Source organism: Lolium rigidum, unplaced genomic scaffold (assembly GCF_022539505.1).
Source record: "Lolium rigidum isolate FL_2022 unplaced genomic scaffold, APGP_CSIRO_Lrig_0.1 contig_15802_1, whole genome shotgun sequence".
Taxonomy (NCBI): Eukaryota; Viridiplantae; Streptophyta; class Magnoliopsida; order Poales; family Poaceae; genus Lolium; species Lolium rigidum.
Window position 1 is genome coordinate 157,559 of NW_025899878.1, and position 9,543 is coordinate 167,101.

At 47.6% G+C, this 9,543-nt stretch overlaps 1 pseudogene; it reads right to left on the bottom strand.

The window, feature by feature from the left end:
* Nucleotides 1–354: 354 nt before the first annotated feature.
* On the bottom strand, nt 355–9,334 carry LOC124680417 (annotated as a pseudogene).
* Between the last annotated feature and the right edge of the window lie 209 nt (nt 9,335–9,543).

The following is a 9,543-nucleotide window of genomic DNA, read 5'->3' on the forward strand; positions in this document are numbered from 1 at the left end:
ACACAATTGAACACGAGAGACGACCAGATCTCGGGAGATCCGCCGGACACACAACTCTACACGCCCTCCGCCGACGCTAGATGCACCACCGGAGCGAGGATAGTACGGGAAGGACCTTATTCTGACTTCAGGAAGTAGCCGCCGTCTCACCATCCCGAAGAAGACACCGAGAACAAACTAAACGAAGAACTGAAACCTTCCCGCCGGCGAGAGGCTGCGGTCCGCCACACCTCCAAGGCCCCAAAGCCACCGGAGGCGGAGCGGACCGGCAGCGTCGCCGACGAGAGGGACGAAACCCTAGATGGGTTTTGAGCCGCCTCCTGATCGCCTAAAAAAAGGTCTTTATTCACCATCCAATCCTTCTGTATTACATTGATCGTAAGTCCTTACATTAAAAAAAAAACTTACATAAAGCGTTGGGTCTCACTTAAGCTGACGAGAAATCATAGAGGTTGACAGCACACCTAGCTAAGAAAAATCAAAATTCAGCTCATTCCCTTAGGAGATCAACAAATCTCTTGAAATTCTTACACGATGAGCCGTTCTTTCTGAGGCTCCTGTCAGCTGAATCCTTAAGAATCTGTGCTCTTTCTGCAATGCCCTCGTCACTGATGACCAGCTCCATTTTGGTGGTCACCTCCTCCTTCGTTACGACGCCATCTTCACCGGGAGTCACGGCCAAGCCGGTTCTCCAGATATCGCAAGATGTAGCTCCGGTTTGCAAACTGGTCCACGAAGTACGGCCAGCATAGGATTGGCACGCCGTTCCTCACCCCCTCCATCGTAGAGTTCCAACCGCAGTGCGACACGAAGCACGCCACCGCGCGATGAGCCAGAACCTGCATGTTAGAACGTGAATTTAAAAAATCGTGATCATGATCTGACAATTAAAATATGGACCGAGATCCTCAGAAAATCGGCATAGTATGGTACAGTGACAAAAGTATACTGTAAGGCACCTGCTGCTGGGGACACCAGCTAACGATCATGCCCTTGCCGTTGACGGAGACGCGGTCCTGGAACTCGTCGAACCACACCTTGCTGAGGCCGCCGGAGGTGAAGTCCGGGCGCACCACCCACAAGAACGGCCGGCCGATGAGCTCTAGCCCCTCGGCGAGCTCACGGAACTGCCGTGGGTCGAAGATGGTGAAACTGCCGAACGCCACGTACACGACGGATCTGTCCGGATGCGAGTCGAGCCACTTCAGGCACGCCGTATCCTCCGGCAAGAGCTGCCCGACCGGCTTCCGGAGCTCACTGTCGGCGTACAGCGGGCCGATGGGCACTATGTCGGGGAACAGCTCGAACGCGGCGGTCTCAACGTCGAGGAACGAGTTGCACACTATGATCTCCGCGAGGCTCGTCGCCTGGGTGTTCCGGGACACCAGCCGGAAAGATACCTGCTGCCCCTCCGGTGCGCCGTCGATGCTCCACGGCATGTGCGATGTGTACATCGGCGGCATGTTGGGCGCGACCTCAAACGCCCCTCGGCGTCTCGGGATGCCTGCGAAAATTCAGAGTAACATGTCAATCCTCTGTCACTTCAGATGAAACTCCTCTGCTCAGCGCCTTGATTTCAGAAACGGAACAAGAGCATGAAATGCAACTACGGATGGATCTTCAGTCCATATACCCTTGTCGTCGAAGAAGCCGTCCTCAATCAACTGGGGAACCCGGCGCAGCGTCCCAAGGCCCGCCGCGGACGCCGGCCAGACGCAGGCGACCCGGACGCCGAGCTTCTTGGCAGCCTCGAAGCACATCCCCATGTTGGCGTCGCCGACGAGCCACTTCACATTCGTCTCCCTCATGAGCTCCTCCACGTAGCCCGGTATGCGCCGCGAGATCCCGTCGAGAAACTTGCAGAGGTCCCTGCGGTCGTCGCCCTCGGCCATGCCGTCCGGTACGGAGACCAGGCGGATCCCGTCCAGCGCATCGCCACCGCCGCCGCCAGTGGCATGTCGCAGGGCGTCGAGAACGAGCGCGTGGATTGGCTCGGTGCACACGAAGGTGACCTCGAAGCCGTGCTGGACGAGGCGGTGCGACAGCTCCATCAGCGGGGTGACGTGGCCCTGCGCCGGGAACGGCAGCACCATGATCCGAGGCTTCGTAGAGGCCATGCCGATCGACGGAACAGGATGGATATCCTCAGCAGCTTCGCAGTCGATCGACGGAGAGGCGCGCTATCTTCTCCGGCCGTCGAGTGACAGTGACAAGTAACTATGGCATACACCAACCAACTCAGTCGCTACTCGCTCACTCACCCGACAAAGGAAAGTGTGCAGAATAACTAGGGACAAGCGCACCAAGTTTTTAATCAAAGCGCACGCAAATAATAGAGGTCATAGCATCTCTACAATAATCTGATTGATATCATTCTTTTCAAAAAAAAGAGATGCCGCATCGATCAATCGATGCATACAACTTCTTATTAAAAAAGATTATTTAAGGTCTTACAAATATTCAAAGAAAAAAAGTACAACCATCATTAATTACAATCTAAAGAACGGAAGTAACACGCAACGCCTTATCAAGCCGCTAACCGAATCGGTTGTACATATCTTGTGCCACCGTGCCAAACGGTTACACATAATATGTATATATTGAGCTCTTCGGGTACGTGCGGGACTCCAGGAGAAGCGATCAGGGGGCGGCTCAAAAAACCCATCTAGGGTTCCATCCCCTCGCCGGCGACGCTGCTGGTCCGCTCCGCCTCCGGCGGCCTTAGGGCCTTGGAGGTGTGGCGAACCACGACCTCTCGCCGGCGGGAGGGTTTTTGTTCTTTGCTAGGTTATTTTCAGTGTCTTCTTCGGGATGGTGAGGCGGCGGCTCCATCTTGATGTCAAAATAAGGTTCTCCCTGCTCTATCCTCGCTCTGGTGGTGTATCTTGCATCGGCGGAGGGCGCGTGGAGTCATCTGCCCAGCGGATCTCGCGGGATCCGATCGGCTTTCGTGTTCGTTGGTGTGGTTTCAGGTCAGTCTCCTCCGATCTACAGTTGTCATCTTTGACGACGGTTGCTGCTCTGGTGCGCTGGTTGTTTGAGACCTTAGCACGGCGACTTTCCGTTTGTCTACTACAAGCTTTGCCCGGTTCCGGAGATGGAGGGGCGAGAACAGCGGCGCGCCTTCGACTTGCGTCAGTGTTTGTAGTCGTCGCTAGGTGATCGAAAGACCTACTTGTAATTTTTATTACTTTTGGATCAGTTTGTACTGCTATTAATTATTATTAATAGATCGGTGGAATTTTCGCAAAAAAAATTAGCCATAGGTATAACTTGTAGAAATGATGGGAACCTCATTCTGTTAAAGATAAAATTATTTCAGACATGCCAAATAGCCCATAGAATAGCACAAACACCCACTCTAATGCTGCATTTTTCTTTATTTTATACCCCATGCAACCAATTGCCAAACAGGTTTGTGATATTTGATGGAAAGTAAATATTAAAAAGCCATATGAGCAATGCGCCATAAAAATTTTGCAATAGAAAATGGCATAAATAAATGGTGAATTGTTTTATCTTGATCACATAAAGCAACATTTCTTACACCCTTTCAATTGCGTTTTGCCAAACTGTCCGTAGTAAGGATAATCCTTTTATAGAGAAACCACATACCAATTATAATCTTTAAGTGGTACTTTAATTTTCCAACTGTATTTGCGAAGGAAGCGAGTGTGACCATTAATCATATCAAGGTAAATAGATTTAACCGTAAACTTCCCGATTGATGTTATGTTCCTTTTGAAGACATCCTCTTGTGTCGAAAATGGATATGCATAAGTCAGTGTACTAGGTGTCACCATCTTTCTCACTTATTTCCCATCAAAGCCCGTCTAAACCTTTGTTCAGCGGTGCCATTGCAAAAACATCAACAGTTACATTTATATGACCTATTATATGATAAAGTGATGGATATTGCTTCGTCAAAAGCTTATTCCCTAACCAAGCAAACCTAGTGTTCATCATCCCATTACCAATTGCAAAGGGGCCTCTTGTGAAGAAATCACCTTTGACAATCATGAGGCCTTTTCAAAAGGGTAAGACGGGTGGTTTAGCTGAAACTTGAGCGAAGGTTTTGGATTGTAGGTATTTGTTGCACAAAAATTCTTGCCATACACCCTCATCATTTAAAAGCTTAAATAGCCACTCTCTAAGTAAGTATTTGTTTTTCATTTCTAGAACAACCCACCCTGGTCTTTTGGTCTACAAATCATATTCTATTTAATTTATCTATAATTGATTTTGTGGCCATCACTTTGCGAGAAGAAGCGAGATCTGAAAAAAAATCTAATCTTTTCCTTTACCTCTTGAGGTATCTCTAGAAAAGATAGCATGAACATTCGTAAACTTGTCAGGACCGAATTAATAATAATTAAACGGTCCCCATAAGAGAGTAATTTCTTCTATCCAAATACTCATTTTTTTTTCTCAAAGCAATCTTCCAATGGCTTCCATTCGCTACATGCTTCTATCGGATAATTTTTTCCAGCTATTTCAAAGCAATGCTTCCTTTCTTTCTCAAAAAATATAGGTCTAAATTGTTTTAGGCACCTAGAGAACACAATGCAAAATAATATTTATATTTATGCGAAAAGGATGGCCGATCTATTAATCATCATCAACAGTGGTACAAAGAACACCAAAAGTGGTACAAAGAACACCAAAGATAATAAAAGTTACAAATGGGTCTTTGGTCCACCTAGCGAAGACTACGACCCCTAGCCGCCATCGCCTCGACCCCCTCCTCCATGGCCTCCTCCTCGCCCGCGCGCACCTGGGCAAAGCTCAGGGTTGTTGGCGGTGGGCCCTCCAATATGCATCGCGCGCGGGGGCAGCACTAGATCAACGGTGGCGTTTCTCTGGTCGGTGATGCGGCATGCTCGTGAGCCTCGGTGTGGGATCCGGGGTGGCGGCCCCGGGCTGGTGGTCTATGGCGTGACACACCTAGGTGCGGCGGCCGCCATGGCGGAGGTTGCTGAAGGTCCAGTGGGGCATGGGGACGCGGCTGGCGGTGGAGGAGACCCTAGTTGCTGCGGATCTAGAGCCCTTGGCGGGACGGCCGAGATTGGTGTTGGCCCTGACAAGTACGCATGCATGGGCTAGCTTATTGTGGTCAATCATTGATCGAGGTTTTCTGATCATGTACACCAACATTATTGATAATGGGTTCATATCATTAGATGAATGATATATGGTGGACACACCTAATATGTAAGTATTGTAACGCGATTAAAGTCGCATCAAATTCAACGTTACCATGCTTATGAAAGCGTAGCGACCTATTCTTTAGACCGTGAGATCAAATTAGAATCGCGGCTAGAGGCTCCCCGTGTATTAATGAAATGCTTGTAAAGGACCGTGATTGTTTAAGTTAATGAAACTCCCTTCATCGCAAAAAAAATTACATGGAGAGTTCAGAAAATCACAATGTACGATTACGAAATAGCTAATATGATATGGTAGGACTTCCTCCTATACCATATCTCCTTTGCAATTTAAATTCTGCCGTTCGTGCAGATGCTAGAATCAACTATATTTGGTTTACACTTTCAGAGGAACTCCATTCCATGATAAACGATTTCTTTCCACTGAAATGAAACAAGCAGATAGGGCAGCACCTTCGGGTTCTTGTGGATGCCAATTATAGCTCGAATAGAAATCGTCCTAGAAAACTGAAATGGTCCAGTAATCACTTGCTTAGGAGATTAACAAACCCCTTGAAATTCTCATATGAAGAGCCGCCCTCGCTAAGGCTGCTGTGAGCTGCGACCCTGAGCGTCCGTACCCTCTCCGCAATTCCCTTGTCGCCGATGATTTGTTCCAGTTTGCTGGTTACCTCGTCTTTAGTCACGACGCCATTTTCCCCGGGAGTCACGGCCAAGCCCGTCATCCAGATGTCGCAGATGTAGCTCCGGTTTGCAAACTGGTCGGCGAAGTAGGGCCAGCACAGGATCGGCACGCCGTTCCTGACACCCTCCGTCGTCGAGTTCCACCCGCAGTGCGACACAAAGCATGCCACCGAGGGATGTGCTAGAACCTACATAGGCCATAGGGAGATGGATCACAGTTCACAGACATCGTTGGTCGGCTTGACTGTCTGAATATTTGCAAAACATGTGTAGCATGCTGCAGTTATTGACAATGTAAACTCACCTGCTGCTGGGGGCACCAGCTGACGATCATGCCCTTGCCCGCGATGCGGCTCTGGAACTCGTCGAACCACGCCTTGGTCAGACCGCCGGAGGTGAAGTCCGGGCGCACCACCCACAAGAACGGCCGGCCGGTGAGCTCCAGGCCCTCAGCGAGCTCACGGAACTGCCGCGGGTCGAAGATGGTGAAGCTGCCGAACGCCACGTACACGACGGAGCTGTCGGACTGCCCGTCGAGCCATTCCAAGCAGCTCGCGTCTTCCGGCCAGAACTGCCCCACGGGCTTGCGGAGCTCCTGATCGGCGAACAGAGGGCCGATAGGCACTATGTCAGGGAACAGCTCGAACGCCGTGGGCTCTGCGTCGAGGAAGGAGTTGCACACGGTAATCTCCGCGAGTCTGGTCCATGGGGCGTAGCTGGATGCCAAGTGGAATACTACCTGCTGCTCATCTGGTGGGCCGTCGATGCTCCACGGAAGATGCGATGCGTAGATGGGCGGCATCTTGGGGGCGACTTCGTACAAACCCTGCCGCTTGGGAAAGCCTGTGTGTTTTCAGGTGTTAAATTATTTGTTTGCTTCAGGTGTAAGAAAATGAAGTCAGATTCTAATTTTGAGTTAGAAATAATTATTCTCAGTTTCAATGAAGATTTTATTACCATTTCGTACTTAATTGAATTTTACTCCCTCCATTCATAAGAGCAAGAACAATAGTGTAGCCGGCAGCCGGCTATAACAATTTGCCACATCATCTATAGTTAACTTATAGCTAGCATGTACAATAGTAAGCTATAAAAGTGTAGTACTTTTATAATACATGGCCCACCTTTTAGTCTCACATACTGCCTAGGAGCACGTGCTAGATCTGGCTATTAGATAAGAGCCCACTTCTATTCTCTCTCCTAATCTCTCTCCTTAGCCAGCTGACTGTACCTTATTGTACTTGCTCTAATACTCCCCATCACCCCATGGACCAACCTTGCTCCATGATTTTAAGCAATGTTTTAAATAGCGAGCTATGCTTCTTAGCGGCGGTATTTTTTAGGCGCGAAGGAAGGCTATAGAGAAGCTATAGCGGAGCTAAGTCATTTAGAATTTTTGTAGAAAACAAGAAAATTCCTAAAGGCATCAAACATTCATATCATCTGTAAATATGATAAGAAATTCAATTATTCAATGATACGAAACTTGTACTGAACAATTATGATGATTTAGTAATAAAAGTAGTGCACAAATGCATATTACATAATTAGATCTAAATTTTAAATTTAAATTTGAAAACATTTGGGCTTAGCAGGAGAAATAGCGCTATTTTTCGGCCCTATTTATCGTTTTAGCGTGATTTAGCTAGCTATTAATGAGAGATTCTATTTAACGCTAAAAGTGCTTATCTTTAGCAGGAGTCTTGTCAATCTACTATAGCGATGATATAGCAAAGAGATAACGCGCTATTTAAAACTTTGATTTTAAGAGAGTTCACCTGGCTCCATGGACCAACCAGTCTATGTTTCAGGCGTGTCTGGCCTGTTTTTTCTAGTTTAGTGGTTCCACTACTCAACCCTAAAGTTACAATAGTGATGGATGAGATGAACTCTCTTTCCTCGGCTCCACCATCATAACGCTCTCGTCGGTTCTGGGTCCATCACAATATCCTAATTCAGGACTAATAGAAGTCACCTATCTTGGCTCCACTAAGTCGTTGTTTTTTATGGATGAGATAAACTCTTGTTCCTCGGCTCGACCATCATCACAATCCGTCGGTTGTGAGTCTATCTCAATATCTTATCCACTATGCCGAGGTCGCATTGTTCTCGTTTCACCTACCTTGGCTCCACCTCCGTTTTGCGGCACTGCACTTACATATACCGTGTGGGGAAAAGAAACACATGAATCTTGATATTCATCTGTTTCTTCTCTGCATTCGGTATAGTAATAAAAAAAAAGTGCAATCCACTCTTTTGGTTTATTAAAGGGGACTTACATTTTTTTATATTGTCGGTTGGTTAAAAACTTGTAAATCTCATCGATCTAGAGTTAATTTCACATTGCTTATTCTAGAACTGTACTATGTGAATTAGTGCAATTTTAGTCAAGTGTAAATAGAACTTTTAGATACTAGGTCCTATATCATATGATTTTCAAGACGAGAATGAGTAAATAATGATACAAAGGCTTCCATATGTGACTTGAATTTTTGGAAGAAAAAATCTAGTCATCGTATATTTACAATTGAGGAAAATCCAACAATTTCATAAATTGAGAAAGAGCCTTATTTTTTAGTGGTTTTACAGTTTTGCGAGTTATCAGACAAATGAGAATTAACTATTCTTAAATTACCACTAACAACCATGTGATTTCAATGAGAGATTCCTTCAACAAAAAGACATAAATCTTTGTTAGATGACTGAAAATCACTGCTTTTGGTTCGCAATTCGGCAAAATGATTGAAATTTTCTCTTTAATTGATTAAAAATGAAATATATTTAAAATGTATTTGAATTAATATGTACTGCTAAATCTCTGAATATTTTGAACCAAAAGTAACTAATTTGGTGTCTACCAATATCACTGAAATTCAGTTAATTTCGATAAAATCTCGTTACAAATGAAGTGATTGCCATTAGTCTGATTTTAAATTCAGTTAACATGCAGAAATACTAAATTAGACAGCAGAAGAATAGATATGCATACCCTTATCGTCAATGAATCCATCCTGCATGATCTTGGGGATCCTGAACGACGTCCCAAGGCTCGAAGCTGCCGCCGGCCAGAAACTGGCGACCCGGACGCCGAGGCTCATGGCAACCTGGAAGCAGAACCCCATGTTCACGTCGGCGACGAGCCACTTCACCTTTGCACCCCCAGACGCCTCCGTCTCCCCGATGAGATCTCCCAAGTAGCCAGGCACGCACCGAGAGACCGCTTCCACGAACTTGCAGAGGTCCCTGCGGTCGTCGCCCTCGGCCATGCCGTCCGGTATGGGGACCAGGCGGATACCATCCACCAGCGCCTCGCTGCTGTTGGCGCTCCGTCGCATGGTGTCGAGGAGGAGCGCGTGGGTAAGCCCGGTGCAGACGAAGGTTACCTCGAAGCCGTGGTCGACAAGGCGGTGCGATAGCTCCATCATCGGGGTCACGTGGCCCTGCGCCGGGAACGGCAGCACCATGACGTGAGGCGCCGCGGCCATGCCGATCGTGTAGGAGCGGCAGATGTGCTACGCAGTAGTAGTATGCTCGGTGTAGTGTGCTCAGTGTGCTGTAGCCGTGTAGCGGGTGTAGCCGGAGAGACTGATAAGCGCGCGTTGTTTTGGCATTTCCGCACGTCCGCTCAATGCAAGCAGCAACCTCTTGTCGTCTCCGCGCTGCCGTCGAGTGATCGGCCGGCTGCCGGCGCTGC